Raw genomic sequence first — 12,147 nt, 5'->3', positions numbered from 1 at the left:
GTTGACAACCTTGGGATTGAGGATTGGCCCAAACTTCTAGCCTCATTAGATGCAAAAGCTGGTTTTTTTCTTTCCAAATCCACTAAAAATACTCTAGTAAAATCTTTGACTTTATCCTTTAAGGTCAAACTTGTTTTATTGCACTTTATAACAACTTCTCGATCTTCTCAAATAGTGACTACATGACCTTTAAAGGTCAGGACTTTATCACATAACTTTGTTAGTATAAACAGCAGCTACCTAATCTCCTTGGATAATGACTACACGACCTTCAGATGTCAGAACTTTATCATAGAACTTTGTTAGTATAAATGATCACGTCATTTATTTTCTTCCTTTCCATATCACATTGTAAGCTAGTGAATTGTTTAGGATTATATTTATTGTCTTCCTTCTGACCTTGTGGTGTTGACAACCTTCGGGTTAAGGACCACCCCAAACTTCTGGCCTCATTAGATGACGAAGCTGGAAATTTTCTTTTAGTCAAAACCACCTTTAAGACTTCTTTATCTCACATATATTCCAAGGTGATCTGATGAATTTTCTCCATAAAGTTCACATCCTTGAAAGTCAAGTGCTCCTAAAATCACATTCAAACAAACCAACGAAATGACAAACTCCAGTATTCTAAACCTCACAATTTTCAAATCCTGGAGGAACTTGTAGTTCCTGATTGGTAAGTAGGGTGATATCAGTTTTATGTCCATCATCTTAATTTTATTGTTCCTTGAAAAGATATTTGGGTTGATTACTAATTGTATTTTGTGATTAGCCATGGAACCAACAGCGTAGGATCCCCACAGATGGTGTCAAATGTTTGTACTTTTTGATGAGGTGACGAGCTAAATCTCATTTAGAGATCCTAATCTGACAACGTCGGAACCAGGCCAGGAGGGTAACCTGCAAAATACTCTTATGGTTAAAACAGTAGTGTTTTAGGTGATAGTGTATTAAAAAGAAGCTATCAGCCAAGTTTTTCTTTTTTCCTTATGTGTACCTTATGAGGTAATAGCTTAGACATTTACTACTTTTAATGTATATATTTAATGCTATTATTTGACAATTTCATGATTTTGTGACTTTAGTAGTCTTAATAACATAGTCGTTAACTAGTAACGTAACATACTCATTAACTAGTAACGTAACATACTCGTTAACTAGTAATATAGTATTCTTATTTAATCATAATCTCGAATATTATTTTGTCTAAAACAAGGACAATTTACATGGCTAAAATAAATAGAAATAAATATTACGCAAATATCTTAAACTAAAAGTGGTTACACGTTCTGTCTTGAACAACTATATATAAATCGAATTAATTAAATTTAATTTACCAAAAATGAATGTAAATCGAAACAATTACATTCGATTTATTAGGATAGAGAGCAAATCAAAATAAATCTTACTGAGAAGATTCAACTTACTATGGTGCCGAAGTAATTCGAAATAAGTAGTTAGAAGCATTCACTCCATATAAATCGAATAAGATAGCTTCGATTTACATTTTGATGCATTTGGAATGGTATCAAATCAATTATATTTGATTTACTTGAAAGGCACAATCCATATAAATCAATGCTTGTCAATTCAATTTATTATTGGACTCCCTGTATAAATCTATATTCTTTATTCAAATATCCATCCAGTTCATATTTAGCATTGGATTTGGATTGATGGCTAGTATAAACCCATATCACAAATATCATTTAGTTCTATCATTTGTTTTGATTATGAGAATATTTTAAATTATTCATTCTACACTTTGACTTAGATTATAAGAGCGAATGAAGACAAAAATTTACCATCTATGGTTGAATTAAAAATATCAATGAGACACTGTTAAATATAATTTAATTTATGACAATTAATAATAACATATTTATAGATTTTAGATTTATCCAATATTATCATATTTCACTTTCATTCTACTTAACATATGATTTATGCTCTAATCATAAAATTATAAAAGAAAATAATATTAAGTAGATAATGAATAAAAATAATGTCATTTACATAAGTACTCAAAATAAAAAAATAAGTTAGAAGTATAATTTAGACTTTAAAATAAGTTCAATAATATTTATACACAATTACATAACGATTAATTTAGTATCTAACTTTTTATGTATATATAATATTGTTGCTAAAATTATGTGTAATAACAGTACAAGAATACCAAAAATCTCTAAGATAAAGAGTACAAAAAATACCAAAAAATTTATAATAATAAAAATTCAAAAGTAATTAAAAATATTTAAAAAGAAATCAAAATCTAAGAGTAAATTGAATACAACTGATTTGATTTATCATTCCAAACACATGAAAATGTAAATCGAAGCTACCTGATTCAATTTATATAAAGGGAATTCATATTAAATCGAATCTTCTCAGTACAATTTACTTTGATTTGCTCTCTATCCTAGTAAATCAAATCTAATTGTTTCGATTTACATTCATTTTTGCTAAATCGAATTAAGCTAAATCGAATTTAATTAATTCGATTTATATATAGTTGTTTAGGACAAAACGTGTAACCATTTTTAGTTTAGGACATTTGCGTAATATTCATCCCCATTTATTTTAACCATGTAAATTACACTAAATTTTAGTTACGGAATATAAAACTTTAGTCTCCTAAGTTTTTTTCAGAAAATAGAGACATATGAGGCTGAAATTTTTAGAAATAAAGACTCAAACTCTAATAATATTTCTCTTTAAAAATATATTCATTTAGCTTTTTAAATTTCAAATATACCTCTCAATCTCTATATTTATCTTAAACTATAACTAAAATTGAGACATAACTCAATCCAATATATTTTATACCACATATAATACAGAGACTTAATTTAGTCCGTCTCAGTTTCTTAGTCTCAGTTTCTCAGTCTTAATCATCCATTCAAATGCAACCTTATAGATGATATAAAAATAATGAATACAAAAATTCATTTGACTATGAAAATAAAAGCATATATAAAAAATTGTATAGAGACCTTATTCTGTATTCTCTACACTTCAAAAATTCTTCATTTTTTTATGTTGTTTTATTTCTATCTTTGTGCTTCAAACTCATTCTTTCTCTTTTTTTTTATTTGTTCAAACTCATTATCTAAGCTAATTTTTTCCACTATGGAAATATTGTTGGTATTTTTGTTGGGAATGAAGATATTTTGTCTAATTCCAAATGTGTGGGCATGCCAGGTAGGGCAACGCAACAGGTGGAGCGCGTGCTGAGTCAACACGTGGAGGGCGTGTTTCCAACACGTAGGGGGCATTCTGCACATATGTCATGCAATGATTCGTTGGTGTTGTAATATGTGACCTGCGTGTTGGGTGCTCGCCCTATATAAGGGGAAGTTCGTTACCATTTTATTGCGAAAATGACAGTTGTTTGAGTGTATTTGTGGTGTGATGGAGGGTACTTCAAATTTAGTGGTGTATCAAAACGGTGAGATTATACAAAATACTCATGACGGAGTGAACTTTGTATGTGAGAATTTTCGTTTATGGTTCCATGGACCATGACGTTCATAGAGCTTCAAAACGGTCTCTATAAAAGCATAGAGAATGATATGTTGAAGACATTGAGCAATATTCTGTATCGAAATCCCATTATAGTATTTGGTAGTCAAATTCAATTTGATATTATGTCAATCATTGATGAACCAAGTATGCAGCATATATTTCAAATTCACTAGCAGACTCAGGGGCAACAACCAAAGATTGGGTTGTATGTTGAGTTTGAAAATATAGAGAAAGATGGGATTCAACATAATTCAGATAGAGAAAATGATAGAGCTGAAGTGTACAAAGGAATGATTAGTGATAACAAAGAAGACTTCGAAGCTATGTATGAAGCTGGCGACGAGGATGAAGATGTTGATGTGGGAGGTGAGGCAGTAGCGAAAAATGTAGTAGTTCTTCCGCAATCAGTCAATCGATGGACATTCCACCTTTTATGCGTAACTTAGATCTTGACATCATGCATGCACTGGAATTCTCTGAATATGCACACATAGGTACATGAGGAGTGAGTAATACATTTTTCTTAATTTGTATTTTGGATGGATCAATGAATGACAATTTTTTTAGTAGGTGTTGCTGATCCTGAGGATAGAGAGTTTAGGATCGGAATAGAATATAGTTCTAGAAAGTCAATTATCACAGCAATTAGGAGTACACTATCTCTAGAGAAATCGACTACAATGTTTATTAGTCTGAGATACAGACGTTCTATGCAAAATGCAAGACGTATGACCGTGGGTGCAACTAGCTTATCTAAGCCAGCTTGGTACAAAAAACGGTTATTGGGAGATACGGAGATACAAGGTAGGTACACGTACACCACAGGAATGATTTGTTGGGATAATAGTTGGATTCAGACATAGTTGCTGAGGCTATATGGCCATTGGTTAAGACTGATCCATCCATGAAGGTGAAATCTATAATTGCGAAAGTCTAGTCAAGATTCAACTACACCATCAGTTACCGAAAGGCTTGGTTGGCAAAATAGAAGTCCATAGCCAAAGTTCTCGGTAGTTGGGAAGAATCTTACTAAGTTTTTCCATGGTGGCTCTCGGTTATGGTTCAGAAAATGCCTGACTTAATTGTCCAAATATAAACACGACCCTTGTATAACGGGAGTGAGGAGGTGGATGGTGTCAGGATACTTTACTGTGTATTTTGGATTTCAATTTCATGCATTAGAGTGTTCAAGTATTGTAAGTCTCTAGTTCAGGTTGATAGCACACACCTTTACAGAAAATACAAAAGTGCCTTTTAGTTGCTGTTGTACAAGATGGGAACCAAAACATTATGTCTATTATTTTTGCCATCGTGAAGGGAGAGACCACTGATGTGTGGCACTTTTTTCTTAGTAATTTACAAAGGTATGTTGTTAGAAGAGACAATGTGGGTATAATCTCAGACTAACATGACTCAATCCGGGCAGTAGTAAATCATAGAGGAGGTGATTGGCAACCTCTAAAGGCATGATGGATGTTTTGTATTAGGTACATTGGTAGCAACTTCTTAAGGGCATTCAAGGTCCTACACTTGCAAAAGTTTGTTGTCAACATGGGGTATTCAAGGACAGTGGAGGAGTACAACATCAACTACAAGAGGTTGAAAGAGCAACGCGAGGCATATGTCTAGTGGTGCGATGCCATTGGAGTTAGAAATTGGGTATTGGCATTTGACGAGGGACATTGATAGGGCTACATGACGACGAACCTTATTGAGTGAATTAATTCAGTGCTGAAGGGTGCCTAGAATCTTCCTATTTTGGCACTCTTCCAAGAAACATATTATCGGTTAAACGATCTATTTACGTAGAAGAGTGCTGAGGCTCACGATTGCAAGCGTGCTAAATTTACTTACTCTGAATTTGTCACTTAGTGGATTGAAACAAATATGCAATGTGCAGGAAATATAGTTGTGCACTAGTTTTATAGATGAAATAAGGTGTTTGAGGTGCGCAAAATGCCTAATAAAAAAGTGTTAGTAGTTGATCTTGAGCAATAAATGTGTGACTGCAGACATTTTCAGGTGGAACGACTACCATGTCAACACGTTATTGCTTACTATACTAACCAGTGCCTCGGTTGGAAAGTTTATGTGAATGATGTGCACAAGATGTCAGAGGTTCGCAATGTTTACAAAAATAAGTTTCTCCCATTAGGTGATCCTGAGACATGGCCTGCTTTTTTGGGACCAACATTGGTCACTAATCACACCTTGAGGCAAACATCGAAATGTCGTCCCAAATTAACCCGCTACCTGAATGAAATGGATTCACGAAAAATGCGTGGTTCTCGGATATGCCGTCTCTCTGGTAGACAAGGTCACAGCCACAATCGATGTCCTCAGCGTGCTGGACAGAGTGGAGTTAGTGGTAGTGGTGGTCCCTAGATCTTTGTTGACCATTGTGTTTGTATTTTTATCAATTAATGTCTTTTTTAGTTGTTGTGTTTGTATTTGTAAGTTAATTTTATAAATTAATGTCTTTGTTGGTTGTTGTGTCTGTATTTTTTAAGTTAATTTTATAAATTAAATTCTTTGAATTTATATGTTAACTTTGTGAATTATTATAGTTGAGAGTTTTTGTTAATTCTACAAGTGAATAAATAAACTCATTTAATAATAAAAAAGCTGAGACAATAATTTAAAATTTGATACACTAAACTTACAAAAGATTAACTAAAAGTTACATTAACTTAAATATGAAACAATAAACTTATACAACCTTTTACTAAACCCCTGCTTACTTCTTTCCAAGAATCCAATTCACTCCCTTGCCAATCAAGTCCTGATCGAACCGCGATGGAGTAAACCTATCAGGTGGATTTCTCTTTGTCTGTATGTTATATGGATGACCCTGAACTAAAATACTGACATCCGTGGTGGCTGACCCACCTGTCTCTTTCGAAGCAGATGCACCAGGGTTGTACTCGTCAAAAACCTTTTGCTATGTCATGTTCAAATCAAGAGTGCTCGGCCCAGTAAGTGGTGGATTGAATGAGATATATCGAATATCATATGCGGAACGATGAAGCCACTCTTTCGGGAATCAATCGACTCCTGACTTGAAGTACGATCAAAACTAGACCCCCTTCGATGAAAGGCCACATATACTAAAGCTCGAGTTGGTTGTGTGATGAGCGGATAATTTATACGCTTTTTGGCATTGTTTTTAGGTAGTTTTTAGTATGATCTAGTTACTTTTAGGGATGTTTTCATTAGTTTTTATGCTAAATTCACATTTCTGGACTTTACTATGAGTTTGTGTGTTTTTCTATGATTTCAGGTATTTTCTGGCTGAAATTGAGGGACCTGAGCAAAACTCTGATAGGAGGCTGACAAAGGACTGCTGATGCTGTTGGAATCTGACCTCCCTGCACTCAAAATGGATTTTCTGGAGCTACAGAATTCTAAATGGCACGCTCTCAACGGATTTGAAAAGTAGACATCCAGATCTTTCCAGCAATATATAATAGTTTATACTTTATTCGTAATTAGATGACGTAAACTGGCGCTCAACGCCAGTTCCATGCTGCATTCTGGAGTCAAACGCCAGAAACACGTCACGAACCAAAGTTGAATGCCCAAAACACGTTACAACTTGGCGTTCAACTCCAAGAGAAGCCTCAGCTCGTGGATAGATCAAGCTCAGTCCAAGCATACACCAAGTGGGCCCCGGAAGTGAATTTATGCATCAATTACTTACTTCTGTAAACCCTAGTAGCTAGTTTAGTATAAATAGAACTTTTTACTAGTTTATTAGATGTCTTTGACTATCTAGTCTTTTGACCACTTATCGGGTCCTTCTCCTTTATTTTCGAATTCACATCATACTTTGGGGGCTGGCCATTCGGCCATGCCTGGACCTTCATCACTTATGTATTTTCAACGGTGGAGTTTCTACACACCATAGATTAAGGGTGTGGAGCTCTGCTGTACCTCGAGTTTTAATGCAATTACTACTATTTTCTATTCAATTCGACTTATTCTTATTCTAAGATATTTGTTGCACTTCAACATGATGAATGTGATGATCCGTGACACTCATCATCATTCTCACCTATGAACGCGTGACTGACAACCACTTCCGTTCTACCTTAGACCGGGCGCATATCTCTTGGATTCCTTAATCAGAATCTTCGTGGTATAAGCTAGAATTGATGGCGGCATTCATAGGAATCCGGAAAGTCTAACCTTGTCTGTGGTATTCCGAGTAGGATTCCGGAATTGAATGACTATGACGAGCTTCAAACTCGCGATTGCTGAGCGTGATGACAAACGCAAAAGAATCAAGGGATTTTATTCCAACATGATCGAGAACCGACAGATGATTAGCCATGCTGTGACAGAGCATTTGGACCATTTTCACTGAGAGGATGGGATGTAGCCATTGACAACATTGATGCCCTACATACAGCTTGCCATAGAAAGGAGTGACAAAGATTGGATAAAAGCAGTAGGAAAGCAGAAATTCGGAAGGAACACAGCACCTCCATACACTTATCTGAAATTCCCGTCATTGAATTACATGAGTAACTCTATCTTTATTTTCTGTTTAAATTTATTATTATTATTCGAAAATCCAATAATCTCTTAATATAGTTGAATTCGCCTGACTGGGATTTACAAGATCACCATAGCTTGCTTCATACCAACAATCTCTGTGGGATCGACCCTTACTCACGTAAGGTATTACTTGGACGACCCAGTACACTTGCTGGTTAGTTGTGCGGAGTTGTGACAAAGTATGATTTATGTTTGAGAGCACCAAGTCTTTGGAGCCATTGTTGATGATCACAATTTTGTCCACCATTGTGCCAACTCATGCGAATCAGCAGTGGTCCAATATGGAAAACCACACACACCAGTGTTAACCCATTATTGGATATGATCATCCCATCAAAGGTAATATGCGATTAGATCAATAGAAAGTCTAAGTATAGGTGACTAGGCTAGCTGTGGTGGTTGTGACAGTTGTGCTGGCTGTGATGATTAGACTGGCTGTGGTTGCTGGGCTGGCTGTGGTGACTGTGACGGTTATGCTGGCTGTGATCTAGTGGCTGTGGGCGATAATAGGAAAATGGTTGAAATATTACTTATTGAGGAATTTGCTGTTGCTGAGGTGGTTGTTGAGGAACTTGCTCTGACCATCTCAGCCATACTTTAAATAAACCCATGTACCAATCACGGTAATCAACAGACAGTCTAAAGTCCCAAATTGAAAGGGGGTGCTGCTCTCTGATAAATTCATATTTTACGATTATTTTTTGGCTTGAAAAGAGTGGATTTTATCAACTTAGCTTGCATTTATTTCTTGAAGTGGCATGATTTTGTGAATCTCTTCCTAATTGTGCTTAATTGTGAACAATATACTTTTTATTATTAAAATTACTAAATTTAATTCATTTCCCTCCTATTTTATGCCTTGATATATTTGTTTGAGTGATTTAAGGTTTTGAATGCAAGAATGGCCTGAAGAAATGGAGAAAAACCATGTAAAAGTGGAGAAATCATGAAGAAATAAAGTTTTAGAAATCTGCCCAATTGTGCATACGCATGCTTTATGTGTACGCATCTTTTGAAAAATCACCAATTTTAACGTACACATCCCTTAAGCATATGCATCTTCTTCAAATCGCGTGTATGCATGCAGATGTGTACGCATGACTTGCTGCACGTGATTCACTTAAGTGAACACGTGGCTCGCGATTTCGGGCCAATTTTAGGTCTAATCCAACTCATTTTTGACGCATTTGAAGAATGGACCAAGGGAGAATCAAGCAAGTAGTGTTAGAATAGTTTTAGTTTAGGTTTTTATCATGTTTTTAAGTTAGAATTCTAGAGAGAAAATGTCTCTATTATCTCTAGAATTTAAGGTAGTTTTAAGTTTTAATTCTTGTTTTAATTTAGTTTTTTTTTTTTTACTTTCTCTTGTTCTATTGTCATAATTTCCTTAGTTCTTCTTGTTAGTTCCTTTATTTTGGTTAATTTAGTTATGAACTCTCTTGTTAAATTCTAATATTTCTTTAATGCAATTTTATGTTTTGGCATTTATTGATGCTTGCCTTAGTTGTTATTATTGCCTTCTTGAATTCGGTAGATATAGATTTTATTAATTATTGTAAATTATCATGTTTTTCTTTTATGTCTTTCAAGTGTTTGATAAAATGTCTCTTTTAGTTATTGAGTAGAATTTTCCACTCTTGGCTTGGAATTGAAGACTTAGGTGACCTTGAGCCATTGATGTCCAATATTGATTGGTGATTTAGAGTTGTTAGTTGATTTGGTTTCCACTAATGTTAGTCTTTCACTAAGCTAATTTGTGAGTTAGCTAGGATTTATGGATTGAGATCAATTATGCCCATTTGACTTTCTTCAATGTATAGAGGTTGACTAAGTGGGATTAACTCTTCACAATTGCCATGTTTGTGGTCAATGACTGGGATAGAAAACCTTGACTCTTAACCTTTGTCAAGAGGGCTTTTAGCATTTATATCCCTTATTTTCTTTTTACTTTCTTGTCATTTAATTTCCCGTTTAATTGCTCTCACAATCCCCCAATTTATCTCATAGCCAATGATATGCACACCTCACTACAATTCCATGGAAGAACGACTCGGGAATTAAAACTCCTGGTTTTATTGATTTGAATTGTGACATTCTTTTTCTAAACTTTGATTACGGTCATTTGTTGGTTTGGAATTATACCATTGATGAAACAATTATTTTTAAGAAAATTCTAAACTGATATTTGGCCCTTATAAAGTTATTGGCGTCGTTGCCGGGAAATTGCAATTTGTGCTTGTTATATTGGCTATTGTGAATATGTAAATATTGTGAATAGCTTACTTTTTAGCTATTTTCTTGTTTTGTTAGTAGTTAGGAGTTTGTTTTCGTTTATTTCTTGATATCTTTTGATTTTATTTTTTCTCTTTTCTATGAATTCTTACCCTTTTGGCTTGGGATTTAGTTGTAAGTATGTTGTAAGAAATGAAAACTTCAATGCCAACTCGCATTATGGGATGGAGAATCAATGGAGGGAGGAGCCGCATGCATATGCGCAACCTTCATGGCAACAACCTCCTCTGCTTCACTATGGTCATGATGAGCGGATAATTTATACGCTTTTTGGCATTGTTTTTAGTATGTTTTTAGTATATTTTAGTTAGTTTTTGTTATATTTTTATTAGTTTTTAGTTGAAATTCACTTTTCTGGGCTTTACTATGAGTTTGTGTGTTTTCTATGATTTCAGGTATTTTCTGGCTGAAATTGAGGGACCTGAGCAAAAATCTGATTCAGAGGCTGAAAAGGACTGCAGATGCTGTTGGATTCTGACCTCCCTGCACTCGAAGTGGATTTTCTGGGGCTACAGAAACCCAATTGGCGCGCTCTCAATTGCGTTGGAAAGTAGACATCCTGGGATTTTCATCAATATATAATAGTCCATACTTTGCCCGAGATTTGATAGCCCAAACTGGCGTTGCAAATCAGCTTTAGAATTCCTAGCGTTTAATGCCGGAACTGGCACAAAAATTGGAGTTAAATGCCCAAACTGGCATAAAAGCTGGCGTTTAACTCCAGAAAAAGTCTCTACACATGAAAGCTTCAATGCTCAGCCCAAGCACACACCAAGTGGACCCCGGAAGTGGATTTTTACGTCATTTACTCATTTCTGTATACCCTAGGTTACTAGTTCACTATTAATAGGACCTTTTGACATTGTATCTGTACCTCATGACACATTACATGTTTCTCATTGTATCTTCTATGGCATAAGTCTCTAAACCCCATGGTTGGGGGTGAGGAGCTCTGCTGTGTCTTGATGGATTAATGCAATTACTACTGTTTTTCATTCAATCAAGCTTGCTTCTATTCTAAGATATCACTTGTTTTTCAACTTGATGAATGTGATGATCCGTGACACTCATCATCATTCTCGCTTATGAACGTGTGCCTGACAACCACCTCCGTTCTACTTTAGATTGAGTGAATATCTCTTGGATTCCTTAATCAGAATCTTCGTGGTATAAGCTAGAATTGATGGCGGCATTCAAGAGAATCCGGAAGGTCTAAACCTTGTCTGTGGTATTTTGAGTAGGATTCAAGGATTGAATGACTGTGACGAGCTTCAAACTCCTGAGGGCTGGGCATTAGTGACAGACGCAAAAGAATCACTGGATTTTATTCCAACCCGATTGAGAACCGATAGATGATTAGCCGTGCTGTGACAGAGCGCGTTGAACATTTTCACTGAGAGGATGGGAGGTAGCCATTGACAACGGTGAAACCCTACATACAGCTTGCCATGGAAGGAGCCTTGCATGCTTGAAGAAGAAGATAGTAGGAAAGCAGAGATTCAGAAGATAGAGCATCTCCAAAACCTCAACCTGTTCTCCATTACTGCAAAACAAGTACTCATTTCATGTTCTTTTACTTTTCACAATTAAACCTGATAATTATTGATATCCTGACTAAGAGTTACAAGATAGCCATAGCTTGCTTCAAGCCGACAATCTCCGTGGGATCGACCCTTACTCACGTAAGGTATTACTTGGACGACCCAGTGCACTTGCTGGTTAGTTGTGCGGAATTGCAAAAGTGTGATTGCAATTTCGTGCACCAAG

This window comes from Arachis hypogaea, chromosome 6 (assembly GCF_003086295.3).
Source record: "Arachis hypogaea cultivar Tifrunner chromosome 6, arahy.Tifrunner.gnm2.J5K5, whole genome shotgun sequence".
Lineage (NCBI taxonomy): Eukaryota > Viridiplantae > Streptophyta > Magnoliopsida > Fabales > Fabaceae > Arachis > Arachis hypogaea.
Note: the sequence above shows the minus strand (reverse complement) of the source record.